General features: G+C 45.1%; 1 long non-coding RNA gene across 1 annotated transcript; it reads right to left on the reverse strand.

Annotated features, from left to right (window-relative positions):
* Nucleotides 1-2,149: 2,149 nt before the first annotated feature.
* On the reverse strand, nucleotides 2,150-8,475 carry LOC137327225 (uncharacterized). Its single transcript, XR_010964392.1, has 2 exons — nucleotides 8,234-8,475; nucleotides 2,150-2,801 (listed from the first exon to the last, which is right to left on the reverse strand). It is a non-coding gene; the product is annotated as an uncharacterized lncRNA (long non-coding RNA).
* Nucleotides 8,476-19,756: the final 11,281 nt, after the last annotated feature.

Raw genomic sequence — 19,756 nt, forward strand, 5'->3', positions numbered from 1 at the left:
ACAGAATGCAATATGGTGAACACATACAATGGTACAGAATGCAATATGGTGAACACATACAGTGGTACATAATGCAATATGGTGAACACATACAGTGGTACAGAATGCAGTATGGTGAACACATACAATGGTACAGAATGCAGTATGGTGAACACATACAGTGGTACAGAATGCAGTATGGTGAACACATACAATGGTACAGAATGCAGTATGGTGAACACATACAATGGTACAGAATGCAGTATGGTGAACACATACAATGGTACAGAATGCAGTATGGTGAACACATACAATGGTACAGAATGCAGTATGGTGAACACATACAATGGTACAGAATGCAGTATGGTGAACACATACAATGGTACAGAATGCAGTATGGTGAACACATACAATGGTACAGAATGCAGTATGGTGAACACATACAGTGGTACAGAATGCAATATGGTGAACACATACAATGGTACAGAATGCAATATGGTGAACACATACAATGGTACAGAATGCAATATGGTGAACACATACAGTGGTACAGAATGCAATATGGTGAACACATACAGTGGTACAGAATGCAGTATGGTGAACACATACAATGGTACAGACTGCAGTATGGTGAACACATACAATGGTACAGAATGCAGTATGGTGAACACATACAATGGTACAGAATGCAGTATGGTGAACACATACAATGGTACAGAATGCAGTATGGTGAACACATACAATGGTACAGAATGCAGTATGGTGAACACATACAATGGTACAGAATGCAGTATGGTGAACACATACAATGGTACAGAATGCAGTATGGTGAACACATACAATGGTACAGAATGCAGTATGGTGAACACATACAATGGTACAGAATGCAGTATGGTGAACACATACAATGGTACAGAATGCAGTATGGTGAACACATACAGTGGTACAGAATGCAATATGGTGAACACATACAATGGTACAGAATGCAATATGGTGAACACATACAATGGTACAGAATGCAATATGGTGAACACATACAGTGGTACAGAATGCAATATGGTGAACACATACAGTGGTACAGAATGCAGTATGGTGAACACATACAATGGTACAGAATGCAGTATGGTGAACACATACAATGGTACAGAATGCAGTATGGTGAACACATACAATGGTACAGAATGCAGTATGGTGAACACATACAATGGTACAGAATGCAGTATGGTGAACACATACAATGGTACAGAATGCAGTATGGTCAACCCATATAATGGTACAGAATGCAGTATGGTGAACCCATACAATGGTACAGAATGCAGTATGGTCAACCCATACAATGGTACAGAATGCAGTATGGTGAACTCATACAATGGTACATAATACAGTATGGTCAACCCATACAATGGTACAGAATACAGTCTGGTCAACCCATACAATGGTATAGAATACAGTATGGTGAACACATACAATGGTACAGAATACAGTATGGTGAACACATACAATGGTACAGAATGCAGTATGGTCAACCCATACAATGGTACAGAATGCAGTATGGTGAACTCATACAATGGTACATAATACAGTATGGTCAACCCATACAATGGTACAGAATACAGTCTGGTCAACCCATACAATGGTATAGAATACAGTATGGTGAACACATACAATGGTATAGAATACAGTATGGTGAACACATACAATGGTACAGAATGCAGTATGGTGAACACATACAATGGTACAGAATGCAGTATGGTGAACACATACAATGGTACAGAATGCAGTATGGTCAACCCATATAATGGTACAGAATGCAGTATGGTGAACCCATACAATGGTACAGAATGCAGTATGGTCAACCCATACAATGGTACAGAATGCAGTATGGTGAACCCATACAATGGTACAGAATACAGTCTGGTCAACCCATACAATGGTATAGAATACAGTATGGTGAACACATACAATGGTACAGAATGCAGTATGGTGAACCCATATAATGGTACAGAATGCAGTAAGGTGAACTCATAGAATGGTACAGAATACAGTATGGTGAACACATACAGTGGTTCAGAATGCACTATGGCGAACTGTTGTGGTCTACAGAATTCCCTCTGCTCTTTGCATGAGCTTCTCGTGGTCACCACAATTCTAGAGACGAGTCAGGAGAGCCTTTCCATGCAAACTGGTCTTTATTTCAAGCAGCTGCAGGGAGAAGCCTTGGCGAACCAAAACTTCTCCCAGTTACATTGTTACAGCAAGCTTTATACGTGCACAAGTGTCTGGTTTACAACCCCTCTCTTACCCGGCCTCCAAGGTTTCCAATTATCCATTATCTTTCTGCAGTGTTCTTGATTCAAGGTTTCATACGGAACATGTTTATGCAGAATGCTACGGCCAAAGCTGCTGCCACTATGTTTTTATTTTTTTTGGTCATACTACCCATTATGCCTTGCAGTTTCAGCCAGTGTACAATTTCCCATCATCCTTTCTAATGCTAATGCTAACCTAAACTCCTAACTTAACAAGCCCTCCTTTTTGGCCATGGCAAACCCCCGTTTACCCATGTTGCTAACCCATAAGTCCCCCTGTTATTCTCTGGTTATCCCCTCTCTTTTTCCCTTACACTTCCCGCGATCTACCCCTTTATTTCCGCCAAGACCAGTGTGGTTCCAGCGCCCACCCCGTCGCCTGTGTCGGCCTCGGTCCTCCACCTTCGTTGTTCCTTGGTGTATTTCTTCATTCGTTCTTCCAAGCGCTGCTCCGCTCCCTCCTTCTGGTTGATCTTGGCTATGTCTTTAGCCAGCCTCCTTCGCTTCCGTTTCCTGCATTTACCACACAGCATTAGTATCAGAATAATTAACACGATCATCTGACATCACGTGGTCACATGTGATATGATGCGCAACCATGGGTGTATCCAAATCTGAGTACCCCAATTACACCAATTCCCCACAATGTCCCACCACGTAGTTAGGTGTATTTCCCTGGTGAGTCCCTCCATATCCCTCTCTTCTGTTTCAATGTGGTACAGTATCTCTTGTAGTTGGTTTGTCTGGGCCCTCAGTCTCATCAACTGTTCAGGCAGCTTTGGTAATGGATACCCAAACTCTGAGACCTATCTACCCAAATTCCTACCAGTGTCGTCCACGACAAGGACTGTCTCCTCCTCTCGCGAGTGAATGTCCAGTAATGTCTCTCCTCCATCTGGCAGTGCACTCTTGGCATGAAACAAAATGACGGCCGGTTTATTGGGCACTTGATGTGTCTGTAATCCATCTCCTTTCTGTCAGTGGAGATGCAGTATTTGCTTTGTCCTTCATATCCCACCTGGGTTCCTTCATAGCTTTGTTCAATTGCCCGGATGGTGCCGTTGACTTGGGTGCTGGTGTTGAACCCACACTGGGCTTTCCCTGTACTACCCAACTTATAATGGCACAACATTATTTGCATCCTTGGTCATACATCCGGTCATATCACTATTAATAAAACTCTCGTCATGGTTTACTGCATATTTCTTAATCCCTTCATATCGTTGACACACTCGTCCCTCGCATCTACCGATATTTGTTATCCTGTACACAGGGCTACCAACCCTGCCTTTTAATTGTGGCACCGCTAGTACCAATCCCAGTTGGTTGCAGGCTACCACGGTGGAATGCACCCTTCGTTTGACCCCAACCCGAATCTGACCTATTCACCGCCACAACGCTTCCTACACCCAGTCCCTGCATCCCCAGAGTTCCCAAAACTAGTAGCACCAACAGACTCTCCATGGTTTCCTTCCCAATTCAATTTTGCCCTGGCGGTATACCAGGCACTATCCTTTGGAGCCTGTTCCAAAGATACTGCAGATCCCGACTCGTCGCTCTCCTAGTCCTGTAAGAAACAGATGGTGTGTCTGTGTTAGTAACTGCGTGGAGCTTAGTCTGGCTCCAGTACTTCCATCGACATCCCTTCTTTCCCATATCTAGTTTACGATACGTATCTGTTGCCATCAACACCTGGTATGGTCCTCCCCACTTAGGGTTAAACCCTCCTTTCTCAGGTATTATCCTATACATTACTCAGCTACCTACCACTGGCACTTCCCTGTTTTTCCCGGCCTCCTGCCGTTCTCTTTCTTCATTCCTTTGCTGATCCTGTATGTGTTCTCGTAACCTCTGTACCTGTCATCAAAGTTGCTTCACACACTGCTTAACTCTGTCTCTCAGGGGTTCTGCATCCTCCCCTCCACATATGATGTCTCCGGGCAGTCTCGTGCCCTCCCTGTCATGAGCTCGCACAAGGTTAATCTCGTGCTGTTATTCAGAGCAGCCCGCAAGCGCATAAGTACACTTGGCAGGACTTGTGACCAGCCTTTACCCGTTTCCTCTAATGCCTTCTTAATGGCTGTTTTTAATGTCCAATTCATTCGTTCTACCATCCCCGAACTTTGTGGATGGTACGGAATGTGGAATCGCTGCTTTATTCCTAACAGCGCACACACCTCCTTCATTACTCTCCCTGTGAAGTGAGTCCCCTGATCTGAATCTATCTGTAAGGGCATTCCCCATCAGGGAATAACCTTTTGTTCTATTATCTGTGCTACCACACTCGCTGTCTGGGCTCTAGTCGGGAAAGCCTCTACCCACCTGTTAAAGTGATCCATTATCACTAGGCAATACTGTTTTCCTTTGCTCTTAGGCAGTGGTCCTGTAAAGTCAATCTGTAGGTATTCCCAGGGCCCCCTGGGTTCCTCCTGTCATCCCATCCTATACCTAATACGGCATCCTGCATTGTTTTTAGCACATATTATACATCTCTGGCAGAATTTTGCTACATCTCGCCCCATCCCTGACCACCACCAGCATCGTTTTAGGTGGTGCAGCATGGCTGTTCTACCCTGGTGGCTTGGCTCATGGCCGATGTCCATCACATTTTGCCTAATGCATCTTGGTGCCACCACTCCTCCTTCTGGACCTACCACTATATCCTCCTGATTCCTGGTGGCTCCCTTCTTAAACCACTCCTCTCTCTCCTCTAAGCTAGTCTCCCCTTGCAACCTTTTCACATTTACGTCCTCTGGTCCTAGAGCTGTCACTTCTTCTTTCTCACTCTCACCAGCTTCACATACTCTACACCCTCTCGTTGTCACATTTTCGCACTTCCGTTTCCTTTTCTGGCTCAACAACTCCCCAGTGGTTGGTGCCCACCTGTGATCTATTGCCCGCTGACCTAGCCGCCAAGTCAGCCTTTGCATTCCCAAATTGCTCAGGCATATCAATCGCTTGATGTGCCTTTACCTTGATAATAGCCGCTTCTCCTACCCCTTGCAATCCATCCATAATATCTTTCAGGAGACAGGCATACTTAACGGGCATGCCTGAGCTGGTCACATATCCCCGCCTTTTCCACGTTGGGACATAGTCCACACATGCTCCCCAGGCGTACCTGCTATCCGTATAAATGTTTACGCTCTTGTTCTTGTCCCATAGGATTACCGCCAATATGACTATCAGTTCGGCTTGCTGGGCCGACCCTTTTCCCCGTAGTTTTCCCGTTCTTACTCTGGTCCCGTCTCGGTCTACTGCCGCCCAGCCCACTTTCCATTATCAAATCTCTGGGATCTATCTACAAATAAGTCTATCACATCTTCTCCTGTCAATGGGGTGTTTCTGACACTATATTCTTCCTCCCCTTCTCTTCCCAGGTGATAGTCATGAGGTTTTCCTTCAATTCCCATCCCTTTGGCTGGGTTATCCCTCTCTACCCTTTTAATTATCAGGGATCCGTCTGGGGGTAGCAAAACTATCTCTCACTTGCTCCTCCTCGCATTTGACACCCCCCTAACTTCCCTTCATTTAGCAGCTTTACCATGGTGTGTCTAGTCCACAGCTCGGTCTTCCCGCTTCGCACTATTGGCTCATTAACCCTTACGGCCCATGTCGCGTAGTCTAGTGCCCTTTCACATGGGCTATATCCCATTGCTACAGGATCTGTCCTCTTTGAGTAGTATTCTACCGGCCTCTGCTTTCCCCCATGCTCCTGGGTCAGGACTGCACTGTATGGCTCCTTTCCCTCCGCACGTTGCAATACAAAGGTCTTCTCCTGGTCCGGTATCCCCAATGCTGGGGCGGTAATCAAAGTCTCCTTCAACTTCCTGTAAACCACTTCTTGCTTGGGTCCCCATTCTGTGGTTTCCGATGGTCCCCTCTCTCCTTTTACTGATCTCTGGATGGGTTCGCTTACTCTTGCGTAATCCTCCACAAAGCTTCTGCTGTCGTTAAATAGTCCCAACACTTGTCTTACCCTCTCACATTAGTTGGGGTGGGCAATGTCCGGAGTGCCTTTCTCCGGTCCTCAGTCAATTCCCTTTTCCCTTGTGTGACTGCATGTGCCCAGGAACTGTACCCGTTCCTTTCCTAATTGTGCCTTCTTCGGGTTCACCTTAACTTCCCCCTTCTCTAGCTCTTGTAGCACCCGTTAGCATGGCTCTTTCATGATTCCCTGTGTCTCCCGATGCTACCAGCAAGTCATCTACACACTGAACTAAAATGCTATTGTATGGCATCAAGTCAATGTTCTTAACAATGTCACTCATGCACTTATGGAATATTGTTGGACCCTTTTGGTATCTTTGTCCATGTATATTGTCGGTCGTCCAGTGTAAAGGCAAACATCTCCTCACTCTCTTCCGCTAGAGGAATAGCCCAAAACCCATTGGCTATAACTAGCACGGTAAATATTCTGTGTTGGGGTCCCACTCCTTGCCAAACGGTGGTCGGGTCTGCTACTATGGTGTGCGATTTTCACACTACCATGTTTTGGTGTTGGTAGTCAATGGTCAACCTCCAGCTCCCATCCGGCTTCTTTACCGGTAGCATGGGTGAGTTAGTGTGAGACACTGTCCTCCTGACAACCCCCTCCTTTTCTGATTGGGCCATTGTTCTTCTCATGGCCACTTCTGCTTCCTTTCTAATGGTGTATTGTCTTCCAGGTCGGTGTCCTCTTCCTGCTATTACTATGGGCTTGACCCTCATCAACCCGCAGTCTTGCTTATGTCGTGCCCACACTCCAGGGATACTTTGACATATTATTCCCAATGCCCCTTCTTTACTCCGATCCACTTCTATCTTATCCTGTGCTGCTACGCACGCTATGTGTTTTCCTGGGCATCGTTGTCCTAATCATCTTCTATCTCCGTTGCCCCCATGCCACTGTACCTCCCGCTTCCCTTTATCCACTCTTCGGATTTAAAATCACCTCCCAGACTTTCTCACTGTCCGGGAGTCAGTTTCCCTCTTATTATCCTGTGTATATCCCATTCTCCCATTGAATGCAGCTCTATCACCCTTTCAAGTTTCAGCCAAAAGTCTACCTTAAAGCAATTGGGTTTTAATAACCCCAATTTGTCCAAGACATGTTCCTTCTCTAAAAGGGTGAACAGTACATAATGTTCCCTCGCCACTGCTGGGGTGATCTCCTTTCCATCCGAGTCTGCAGCAGCTGGGTAATACCTTGTGTGTATCGGGGCCATTCGGGCGGGTTCACCCTCAGCGGGCGGTGCCGATGGTCCCGACCCTGGATAGGCTGGGGGTTGTGGCCCTACCTCCTGTTCTTCTTCCCCCCCACCCCCACCCTCGCCGTGGGTTGGGGTTAACGTTAAACTTCCACTCATTATGGCTGCTTTGGTTCCCTCCTTTTCTGCCTGGATCATCTTCAGTTGGTTCTCCAACCCCTGTATTTTTCCTTCCTGCTCTTTATTCTTCGTTATTCGGTCTTTCAGTTTTTGTTCCAGCTCTCACCTTTTCTCCTTTCCTTTCCCTATTTCTACATAAGCCTCGTGTACTGCTTTCTTTTTTTGTTCATATTCACAACACAGTATTATTTAACTGGCATCTTCCTTTTCTTTTCTTGCCCCCCACCTACTCCAAAAACTCTCAGGTTGTTGTGGTGACCACTCTGGGGTCCCATCCTGGCTTTTTCATCTTATCCTCCGTCTTCTTACATTTCATGTGCAAGCGTTGTGCCATGCTCTCCCTTCCCCCCCACTTTGGAGTTTGCTGCCCCTTGGCTAGCCATTGTGTTTGGCTATACGACCCGACTCCCTCGGTAATATACCCGATCCCGGCGTCTCTCTTGCGCCTAGTGAGTGCGTCCACCCACTGCCTTTTGCACGGACTCTTGCCACGACTCGTTCTGTTCTGATCTCCCTGTTTAGTCTCTGACCAGTGGAGTACACCTCGGATAAGTAGGTCTCAGAATGCTTACTCACCCAGGTGTTCACCCCTCAGTCTTTGACCCGGAGATCCTGCCGACTATGCCATCTGTTGTGGTCTGCAGAATTCCCTCCTCGCTTTTCGACTAGCTTCTAGTGGTCACCACAATTCTAGAGACGAGTCAGGAGATCCTTTCCATGCAAACAGGTTTTTATTTCAAGCAGCTGCAGGGAGAAGCCTTGGCGGACCAAAACTTCTCCCAGTTACATTGTTACATCAAGCTTTATACATGCAGAAGTGTCCGGTTTACAACTCCCCTCTTATCTGGCCTCCAAGGTTTCCAATTATCCATTATCTTTGTGCAGTGTTCTTGTTTCAAGGTTTCATACAAAACATGTTTATGCAGACTGCTATGGCCAAAGCTGCTGACATTATGTTTTTAGTCTTTTTGGCCATACTACCCATTATACCTTGCAGTTTCAGCCAGTATACAATTTACAATATTTTCCCATCATCCTTGCTAACCTAAACTCCTAACTTAACACGAGCCCATGCAATGGTACAGATTGCAGTATGGTGAGCCCACACTAGTACAGAATGCAGTATGGTGAACTCATACAATGGTACAGAATGCAGTATGGTGAGCCCACACTAGTACAGAATGCAGTATGGTGAACTCATACAATGGTACAGAATGCAGTATGGTGAACCCACATTAGTACAGAATGCAGTATGGTGAACTCATACAATGGTACAGAATGCAGTATGGTGAACCCATGCAATGGTATAGAAAGCAGTATGGATTTCCAAAAGAGAAGAGCAATGTAATACTTTTTTTGATAAATTAACAAAAGATATGAATAAGGGGTGAGAATGTAGATGTAATATATTCGTATTTTAGGAAGACACTTGATAAAGCACCTGTTAGAAACAAATATACAAGATCAGCAGACATGGTAATGATTGGAGTGAGCTAAAATAGATTGAAAGTTGGCTGGTTGAAAGGAGCCTGAGTGAATAGGAATGGGAGAACTCTGGATGGAGGGACATGACGGGTAGAGTCCCACAGGCTTGTTGCTGGGACTGATACTTTTCAACATTTTTATAAATGATCTGGAAGATGTTACCAGTAGCTTTGTTTCAAAATTTGCAAATGACACCTAAATAGCAGGTATAGTTAATACAGTGGAAGGTGGGAAAAAATTAGATTGTTTTTGAAAATGGGCAGACAATTGATAATTGTGGGTAAATGCCAAGTTATGCACTGAGGAATGAGGAACTGGCAGGGGGTAGACCTTCACCTTCATGCCTGGGTGGTCACATGCCCTTTATAGAACCTGCCTGATTTTCATTCCATTGATTTCACTTTTTTCTGAAATCAGATCCTTATGTGGGAATTATAGACACAGCCCCGTATTCAAATACTGCATGGCACAGTATCTTCAAGATCTTGTGTGTCCATGGTGTGAGAAGCTAATAATCAGCTATCATAATTACAGGCACAGTTACAACAATTGTGACCCTGTTCATTGAAAGGAACCACTTAATAGAGTTTTGACTCAGTAAATGCTAACTATTGTAATGTCTTCTTAGGTAATTGCCCTGGGACATCCCTTCAACCTTCTCCACATTTGGAACAATATACACCTTTAATAGCTCACTTGGCATTGCATTATTCTTATATTATAATGGAGCCTATTTCAAATCTCAGGATCAAATCACTCTTGAGATCAACCTTCCCTTTAGCAAATTGCAGTTGATTTTCCCAGGGCTCCAGTGTAAGAAGGTGAGATACCCTTAAAGCACAGTCCTTTTTTATTACTGTAAGATCGTTGATCTTGCTGCATTAATTTTGGGATTCTGTTATCATTTTACTTGTCTGTGTTTGTTAGTTGGAATGAGTTCCCTTAGAATTGAATACAGACCAGCTGCCTCATTTTTGAGTGCTTTGGCACCAGTGACAGTTGTCAAAAAAATTACATCTAAATGCATGTCTGTTGTATTTTAAAGCAAAACAAAAGAAAATTGGTAATACAAAAATGCATTGTTTCAATTTTGAAACTTAAAACTCTACCTAGTTGTTGGCGATTGGTAAAAATGTCCTGAGATTGTGAAAATTGTATTTTTTCCTAAAAAATCAAATTTTGTTTTGATTAACAAAAAGTTTGAATAACGGAACAGTGCCAGAAATAACCACTGAATACTGAACAGTAAATTTGGAGCAAAAACTGAGAGTACAGTGAGTCAAGAATCATTAATGCCAGGTAGACGATTGTGTGAATGTCTAATACAGACAGCATGGGGTGAATTTTAACCCCAGGAACGGGTGGGTTGGGGGTGGATTGGAAGGTAAAAATGTAAAACATGACCCCAACCTGCACACTTCCAGTTTCAACAGATGCGGGTTGGGGGGTGGGCGACTATTCCGCACTCAGGAGGCGGGTCGGTCAGTAAAATCTTTTAAGGTGGCTGTGGGCCTCCATTTTAATAGCATTTTATTTTTAACTCCTGGGGGCCGGTGTTCCCGGGCCTTCTGCTTCACACCACATAAGAGGAGGCGAGAAGGCCTGGATCAACAGGTAAATGTTTTATTGCACTGCTTTTGGGCCAGGAGGAGCAGGCGTGTTTCCTCCAGGCCCAACAACCTTACTTGCCATAATCCGACACAGCGATCAGCTGACCCCCATCCCACCACGCCCCCACCCCATGTCCAACAGACCTCCCACGCATGTCCGACAGACCTCCCCCCCCCAATGTCTGACAGACCTCCCCCAACCATGTCCGACAGACCTCCCCCCACCATGTCCGACAGACCGCCCCCCCATGTCCGACAGACCTCCCCCCCATGCCCGACGCAACCCCCCATGCCCGACGCAACCCCCCATGCCCGACGCAACCCCCATGCCCGACGCATCCCCCCCATGCCCGACGCATCCCCCCCATGCCCGACGCATCCCCCCCATGCCCGACGCATCCCCCCCATGCCCGACACATCCCCCCCATGCCCGACACACCCCCTTATGTCCGACACATCCAATGTCCAACCCTCCCCAACAATGTCCGACCCCCCCCCCACGATCTCCCAATCCCCGCTTGATCTCCCAATCCCCACTCGATCTCCCAATTCCCGCTTGATCTCCCAATCCCCGCTTGATCTCCCAATCCCCACTCGATCTCTCAATCCCTGCATGATCTCCGACCCCCCCCCCACGATCTCCGACGCCCCCCACGATCTCCGACGCCCCCCACGATCTCCGACGCCCCCCACGATCTCCGACGCCCCCCACGATCTCCGACGCCCCCCACGATCTCCGACGCCCCCCACGATCTCTGACCCCCCCACAATCTCCCACCCCCCGATCTCCCACGCCCCCACGATCACCGACCCCCCGATCTCCGATTTCCCCATGATCTCCCGCCCTCCGATGACTGCTGACCCCGATGTTTGACCCCTCCACCTCCCAAGCCCCCGATGACCGAGCCTGCGATGGCCGACACCCCCATGATGTCTCTGACCCCTTCCAATGACTGACCACCACCCTCCCCCCCCCCCCCCCCCACCAGATGACTGACCTCCCCACCGATGACTGGCCTAAAGCCCCCAATGTCAGACTTAACTGCTGGCATCCGCTCCCTGGATGCTCTCCTGTCCGACTGACAGCCAGCCAGCCTGTCAATCTTGCTGGCTGTTGTGCAGGAAAGCTACAGAAAAAATTTGGAATTCGTCCTTACGTCAAAATTGTAAGGACATCCGGGAAACCCATTCTTCCGGGTTTCCCATCCGGAAATCCCTCCCTCCCCCCCACCCCCGCTCTCTTCATGGTCCCGAGTAAATATTGGGGCCCATGAACTTGGTTTAAGGTACTACATAGAATTTACAGCACAGAAACAGGCCATTCGGCCCAAATGGTCTATGCTCCAGTATTTATGCTCCACACGAGCTTCCTCCCATCCTACATCTAACCATATCAGCATATCTGAATGACTGGTTGGCACGATCCCCTTTGTATCCCACCAATCTTTACTCATGTCTATTATTTCACTAAGGTTGGTGAGCACATCAATATCAGGACCTGAGTTGACTAAGAGTAAATGAGGCAATGTCAACTAAAAGCAAATGGAAGTTAAAATTCTTAAGTAAGCAGGTTCAGAAATCAATCATAGAAAAATAAAAGTCAGCTCAGATAACATTTTTGCAAATGTATTTCCTGTTTTGAATTCTTAGACAGTGGCTTGATTGCTTTTGAGAATAAAGGTGAAGGATATTTGCGTTCAAATAGTTTCCACTTAGATTTATTTCGGTATTTGGCATGGTGAAGGACAATGTTGAACATTATTTTTGTCACCGGTAATTTTTTTTTATATACTAGTCTCCTTACCGTAAGATATGGTGCTCTCTGGATGTTACCAAGCAATTTTCTCTTGTTTTCAATTAAATTAATTGCGGGAAGTCACCCAAGTGTGATTTTGGAGTGATAGTTCTGTTAATTTTTTACCTCCTTTCTTCTGGGGAAGCATCTGGCCTAAGTTTGGAGCTTTCTTTTAGTGGCACTGGTGAGATTGGGATTTCAGTATGTGGAGATTCATAAATCCAAATCCTACTAATTTGTGGTAACAAACAAACAAACTTTAACAAGTAGTACCCACTGTGAAAATGGCCCAAGGGGCTAAATGAAATGTTCCAAGGATAACTAATGTATTTTTGTAGCAGTTAACAAAATTTATGCTTGCACCAATTTTTTCCACTAATATTAGTGACTGGACCAGGTATAATTTCATTGTTCACATACTTTACCAAGTATGTATGAAGAAAAATCATTCATTTGAAATGTATGGAGTGCATGGGAGAATTCTGATAAGAATCTGGGAATGTTGCATTGGTGAAGGTCGTTACAAATTCCACAATTAGTTATTTTATTGCTTGTATGATCATCAAAAAGTGAATGCAAAACTTTTATTGTTTCCATCTGTTTTCTAACTGAGTACACAACACATATCCTGGTAGATTAGCCAAAGAGTCCAAATCGTCTAAAACAATTAGAAGAGTAATTCCCCTGTACAGACAAGTATGGTCACCCAATATTACTGTTTATTAGAAGTGAGAAGTATTTGGGACCAGTTCTGGTGGTGACTTTCATATTACAATTCACAAAGGAGCATATGGGGCCCGATGTTAGCAGGGCTGCGGGTTCTCGGCGGGGGGGCGAAATCAGTCAGCCACCCGCGCGATCGTAGCCCAATTAGATCCACTTACCTTGTCCTCCGGGCTCCCCACTGCTGATCTGCGTGCCAGGCGGACTGCGCATGCGCAGTAAGATCTGTCAGCTGGAGGAGCTCTATTTAAAGGGGCAGTCCTCCACTGACAGATGCTGCAACAAATAGAAAAAATTACAGCATGGAGCAGCCCAGGGGGAAGGCTGCTCCAAGTTTAATGATGCCTCACTCCAGGTATCAATACACGGGGTGAGGAGGAGGGGGAGGACAGAGACCTTCCCCCCCGGCGGGCGGGAGGAAGCGGCCTGCCTCTGCCACCACGAAGGCCTGGCTCGAGGTGGCAGAGGAGGTCACCTGCACCACCAACATATCGCCCACCTGCATACAGTGCAGGAGGCGCTCCAATGACCTCAGTAGGTCAGCCGAAGTGAGTACACTTACTCTGTCCCCTGCACTCCGTCTGCTACATCACCGTCCCCACCCCACATCTTCTTCTGCACTGCCAACACTACTCTGTCACATCACCCCTCATACCCACTCAAATCTCACCCTCATCTTACCTGCACCTACTCACCTCGCCAGTACTCATCCCGCCACTACCACTCAACCCAATCCTCATACAATCTCATGGCTCTATTTCATACTCACCCTCTCGTGCATCTCTTTCACGGTCAGCCTCACTCAACCTGCCACTACCTGTGCTGCAGCCACAGGGCATGCATCACATATGTGCAGTAGGCAGCGTAAGGTAAACGTGTCGTGAGCATGAAGGGGATTCACAAGGGTGTTTGAGGGTTTGTCATGGTTTTTACTTATATTGAATTTCTGACCAACTCACATTACATATTATATTGGCACCACTACTGCCACGTCTTTGCGAATCTTGTCTGGTTTGTGCAATAATGCCCTTTCCTGAGGATCACTATGAAGACCTGCACCTGATGCCACCCATTGTGTCACTGCAGAGTGGGTGTAGGTGTATTTGCAGGGCTGTTTTGTGCAGATGGCTGAGAGACATCGGCGATGTCCCCGGTTGCACCCTGGAAGGATGCGGAGGAGAAATTGTTGAGGGCAGTGGTGACTTCGACAGCGACAGGTAAGAAGATGGTGCTCGGGCCAGCCAGGAGCAGCTTGGCATGAAGGAGGCTGCAGATGTCCATATCTACATGTCGAGTGACTCTGATCCTCCGTGTGCACTGCTGCTCAGAGAGGGCCAGGAAGCTGAGCCTCGGCCTGTAGACCCTGTGGCGAGGGTAGTGCCCTCTGCGACGCATCTCTCTCTGCGGTAACCCTCCCTCCTGCTGTACAGGTGGATGTGTCACAGCACTCTGCTGTGGAGCTCCACATGTCAGAGGTGGATGGCGTGGATGACGAGGCTGGTGAGGCTGGTGATGCTGTTCGCCCTCCGAGGAGGTCGTGACTGCAGCTACGGCGGCCCCCATCCGCAAGGTAGGTACATGTCTCTGGACCCCGGGGTAAGTGTGCAAGTTGGTGATTTTGATTGTCAGGAGGAGAGTGGTGGAGGCCAACAGGTCCATTTGAACTGGGAGTGTTTCCCCCAGTGTGGGAAACAGTCCCAGTTTGCTTTAAAATCCCACCCCTCCTCACATAATTCCTTAATCAGGTCAGTTAATGACCTGAACAGGCAGAATAAATAGCTTCAAGTGGCATCCCGCTGGCTTTAATTGCCTGTGGGATTCCCACCAGCAGGGGCTGCGCGCGCACGCCGGCGCGTCAGTGGGGAACCCGGAAGTGGGCGGGTTGGAGTCGGGCTCGCGACCCACTCCGGGATTCTCCGATTTTCGGAGCCCCCCCGCCAGGAGCGCACCAGATAGCGGGTGCTAAAATGACACCCATGATGTCAGGGTTGGTTTTAAACATTATCCTCACTGTTGCTCAGTGAGAGGTAAAGGTACTGCAACCAATCAGTTTAAGGGTCATTAGTTGATAAATTACATTCTCCCACATTCAGACCTATTAAAGTGCATTTAAATAGTCTGCTTCTTCATATCTCAACCACATTCTTCACCTTTGATAGGCTGCAGAAGAAAGCAAAGATCTGAATTTCAAATACAGCATTAGGAATTTTCAGTCAATATAAATGCTGGCATTTATATTCTTCTTCTAAATGTAGAATTTATACATTTGGAGGATTTATTTGCTCCGACTCATTTTAAAGGTTTTATTCATATAAAATTGCATTAACATATCAAACACAATGATATACTCAGCAGTCCCGGTTATAAGGTTGCTATTTCACTGGTTTTCACAGATTAGAATATTCCCTCTCCTTTCTTCAATAGAAATAACAGGTCACTAATCTGAGGATGGCAGTTGGCATGGGTGGGTCTGGGGTTATCAAGAAAACACATGAAAGAGGGGCCTAAATTCCTTCATGCCCCAAACCAGGCACAATTCTGACCGTGTGCTTGGGCCTCATCAGAATTTTTTTATTTGTTGATGGGATGTGGGCGTCGTTGGCGAGGCCGGCATTTATTGCCCATCCCTAATTGCCCTTGAGAAGGTGGTGGTGAGCTGCCTTCTTGAACCGCTGCAGTCCGTGTGGTGAAGGTTCTGCCACAGTGCTGTTAGGAAGGGAGTTCCAGGATTTTGACCCAGCGACGATTCTGCATTCAATTTATAGTTAGTTAAAATCATTCCCGAGTGGATGTCTGGATTTATTCCATACAGGAAGCAGAATCCATTAAGTGCCCGATTTTTCAAAGCTCAATGCAGTGAAGTTTACTGCAGTATCCCACAATTCCTGATTGGACTTACATAATCAGCCATGTTGCAGGGTGCCTATGGTGTCATATTTTGTTGCTAATTTGAAATAGTACAGCATAGCTGAAGGACTGAAATAACTTTTTTGTAATTGGTTACACTAATTGGTCCAACCAGCTGTTAAAAAATGTACCTTTTACATCACCAGACTTCTTGTAATATTTATGCATATTGCTGTGATTGCAATAGACTTTTAAATTACCAAAAGTTCTTGTAATTTTCATATCTCAATTGCTCATGAGGTGATGAATTTTTAAACTGCTGTGAAGCTTTTAACCCTATTGGGGTGAATTGATCATGTTAATCTTCCTGAAAAAGTCAGTGCGAATACAAAATGCTGACTCTTTGTTAAATTATCAACAAGAGGAGTTTCACCTCTATATTATTCAAGGAAGCTACCATAAAAAAATGTATATCCCTTTGTGTCGTATGAAGGATGCTTAGTATTGAGTCGAAGTTGTTGTGAGTGCAATGCTTATTTGTTATGTAAAAGTGGACAGTGCGGGACCACTGACGATTGCATAGCATTTTTGTAGCAAAAGAATAAACTAAATGGTGTCAGACGGTATGGTCTATAAATAAATTGGGGTGAATGGTTTATGTAACATGATGCCAAAAAATAGATTATTTTTCAGTAATTACCATTCTGCTCCTATTAGTCACAGCTTGACTTAGTTGGTAGCACTTTTGCCTGAGTCAAATGGTTGAGGGTTGAATCAGGATTTGAGTACATAATCTGGGCTAACATTCAGCGTAGTACTGAGAAAGTGCACTGTCAGAAGTGCTGGTCTTCAGATGAGATGTTGAACTGAAGCCCCCATCTGCTTGTTTGTGGACATTAAAGATTCCATGGCACGATATTAAAGAAGAGCAGGAAGTTCTCCCAGTGTCCAGGCCGACATTCCTCCTTTGCAATACCACCAAAAACAGGTCATTCATTTCATTGATGGTCCAGATTTTCCTGGGTACTTGTGCCATTGTAATGGTGCAATGGAGTAGGTGACTTACACCATTTATTCTGCCACCCTATATTTTCCTGGGACTTTTGCGTCACTCCACTCTTACCCTCACTGATAATAGTTAGAAGGTATTTATCATAGTTTGGCCCCTTCCTCCACCATTGAAATCAATGGCGATCGCCATTTTCCTGCATTTATGCCCGTTTTCTCACCGCTGCCACTTAAACTGAAAACTGATGGTGCTGGTAGCCTATCAGCAGTGTGATTGACATTATAATGCATTCATTGAATCAGACTTTTATTTTTAAATGACTTTTAAATGACGCGGAAAATACATGACGTTCAATCAATGAGATTGTGTTGTTCTGGGTAAAAATAAGCATTCATAAAACACCAGAAACACAATTTCACCAACTGGTGTATGTTCATCAACCCTTCTAGAGTTCAAACTTAAACTAGCTTCAGCGAACATCATTTAATGGTCGTTCTCTATAAGTTTCCTATTTATTTTTTAAAAATTGACATTTCAATACACCTTGCAGTTCAAATGAAATGCACAATTACTCAATGAAAATGAAGCCGAAAGCTGAAATGCAGCACCAGCAAGCTTCAACATTCTGACTTTTATATATTATTCTATAATTGAAAAAAGTGAAGCAGCTTAATGCAAATTACAATCCAAAGTAGCTTTTTTATTTAAAAAAAAAATGAACCCAGCAATCAATTTGTTCAACTTCCAATGTAAACCTATAGATTATGGTTATGCATACATAATTAAAAAAAAATTAAGTCCATATGAAGAAAAATGAAGACGGCCTTCATCTTCGAAATACAAAATCCCTTTTTTGGCCATTGGCAGCACTGCTTCTGATTCGCCACTATCCTTGCTGTGGATTATTAAATCAGTTTTCCAGTAAAACTTGGCGTCAATTTATCATTGGAGGATTGGGCAGCACAACGGTCGAATTTATGTCGTTCGTCGCCAAAATCGCCGATGTGGGAAAACCTGGGCCATTGTTTGTTGGATCTTGCTGTGTGCAAAATAACTAAAGTGTTAGTTTGTAGTAATTGCACTAAATAATCCATGTGAAACATTGGTGCATTTGAAAGATGTGATAAGATGCTGAGCTAAATGGGAGTCCTTTAATTCCTCTTAATTATCTTCAGTCCTGTGCAGCAGGAGATAGTCAGTGAAGGAGCTTACTAAATTCCTCTCAAGCCTTTAGCTGTTTGATTTTTTGAGCATTAAATACCTAATGTATCTATTTTGTGATGTTTATTATCTGTGCATCAGAATAAACTGCTGAATTTCTTTAAACTGGTTTAGCTATGATTATAGAGGTAGGACTTTGTTCAACTCCACTCTCCAAACATAAGTAGTCATTTGTGGATAGCTATATTCTATGATTGCGTGGGACATGGTTTAGGTTCAGGGAAACAGAGGCATTTAATCAAAAGCAAAATACTGCAGATGCTAGAAATCTGAAATAAAAACAGAAAATGCTGGAAATACTCTAAGTCAGACAGCATCTGTGAAGAAAGTAACAGTGTTAAAGTTTCAGGTCGAAGACCTTTCATCAGAACTGGAAGAAGTTGAAGATTAAACAGTTTTTAAGAAGTACAGAGCCAGGGAAAGTGGGGGGAGAGGGAGGGGAGGAAAGAACAAAAGGGAAGGTCTCTGAAAGGGTAGAGGGCAGGAGTGATTAAATGACAAAAGGGATGATGGTGCGAGGCAAGGAGGGTGGTAATGGGACAAGTAAAGAAACAAAAGATGGGTCCAGAGGAGCTGTAAATGGTGACATCAGAACCATTACCAGCACCTGCTGTCTTAAAAAAACGGGAGCAGTGATTATGATCTGAAGTTATTGAAATCAATGTTGAGTCCGGAAGGTTATGAAGTGCCTAAATGAAAGATGAGGCACTGTTCCTCGAGTTTCCGTTGCGCTTCATTGGAATGGTGTAAGAGGCCGAGGTCAGAGCGGGAGTGGGACGGGAATTAAAATGGCAAGCAACCAAAAGGTCAGGGTCATACTTGCGGACTGAGTGGAGGTGTTCAGCAAAGTGATCACCTAATCTGAGTTTGGTCTCCCCAATGTAGAGGAGACCACATTGTGAGCAGCGAATACAGTATACTAAATTGAAAGAAGTACAAGTAAATCATTGTTTCACCTGGAAGGAGTGTTTGGGGCCCTGGACAGTGGGAAGGGAGGAGGTGAAAGGGCAGGTGTTGCATCTCCTGCACTCGCACGGGAAGATTTCATGGGAAGGAGAGCAGGTATTGGGGGTGATGGAAGAGTGGACTAGGGTGTCGTGGAGGCACTTGGTTAGGATGGAACAGAATGTATGGAAAGAGCAGGAAGAATTGTCCAGATGAGAATTTAAGGCCGACAAATCTTAGTCCTTTGCCTTCATTCATAATATGGAGTGAGGTTGCAGTATAGTACAGAGAGTAATTTTCAAATAATAGTTTTGTTTGCATTGTTTGCAGCTATAAATTTAGAACATGACTTTTAGAATAACTTGCATATATTTTGAGGTAGTATTTGCTTGCTGTATAATTGTTTTGGTGTATGTTATCTAGACACGCTTTGTGTTGTATAATATGTGTTGTTATATTCAAGA

This window comes from Heptranchias perlo, chromosome 11 (genome assembly GCF_035084215.1).
Source record: "Heptranchias perlo isolate sHepPer1 chromosome 11, sHepPer1.hap1, whole genome shotgun sequence".
NCBI lineage: Eukaryota > Metazoa > Chordata > Chondrichthyes > Hexanchiformes > Hexanchidae > Heptranchias > Heptranchias perlo.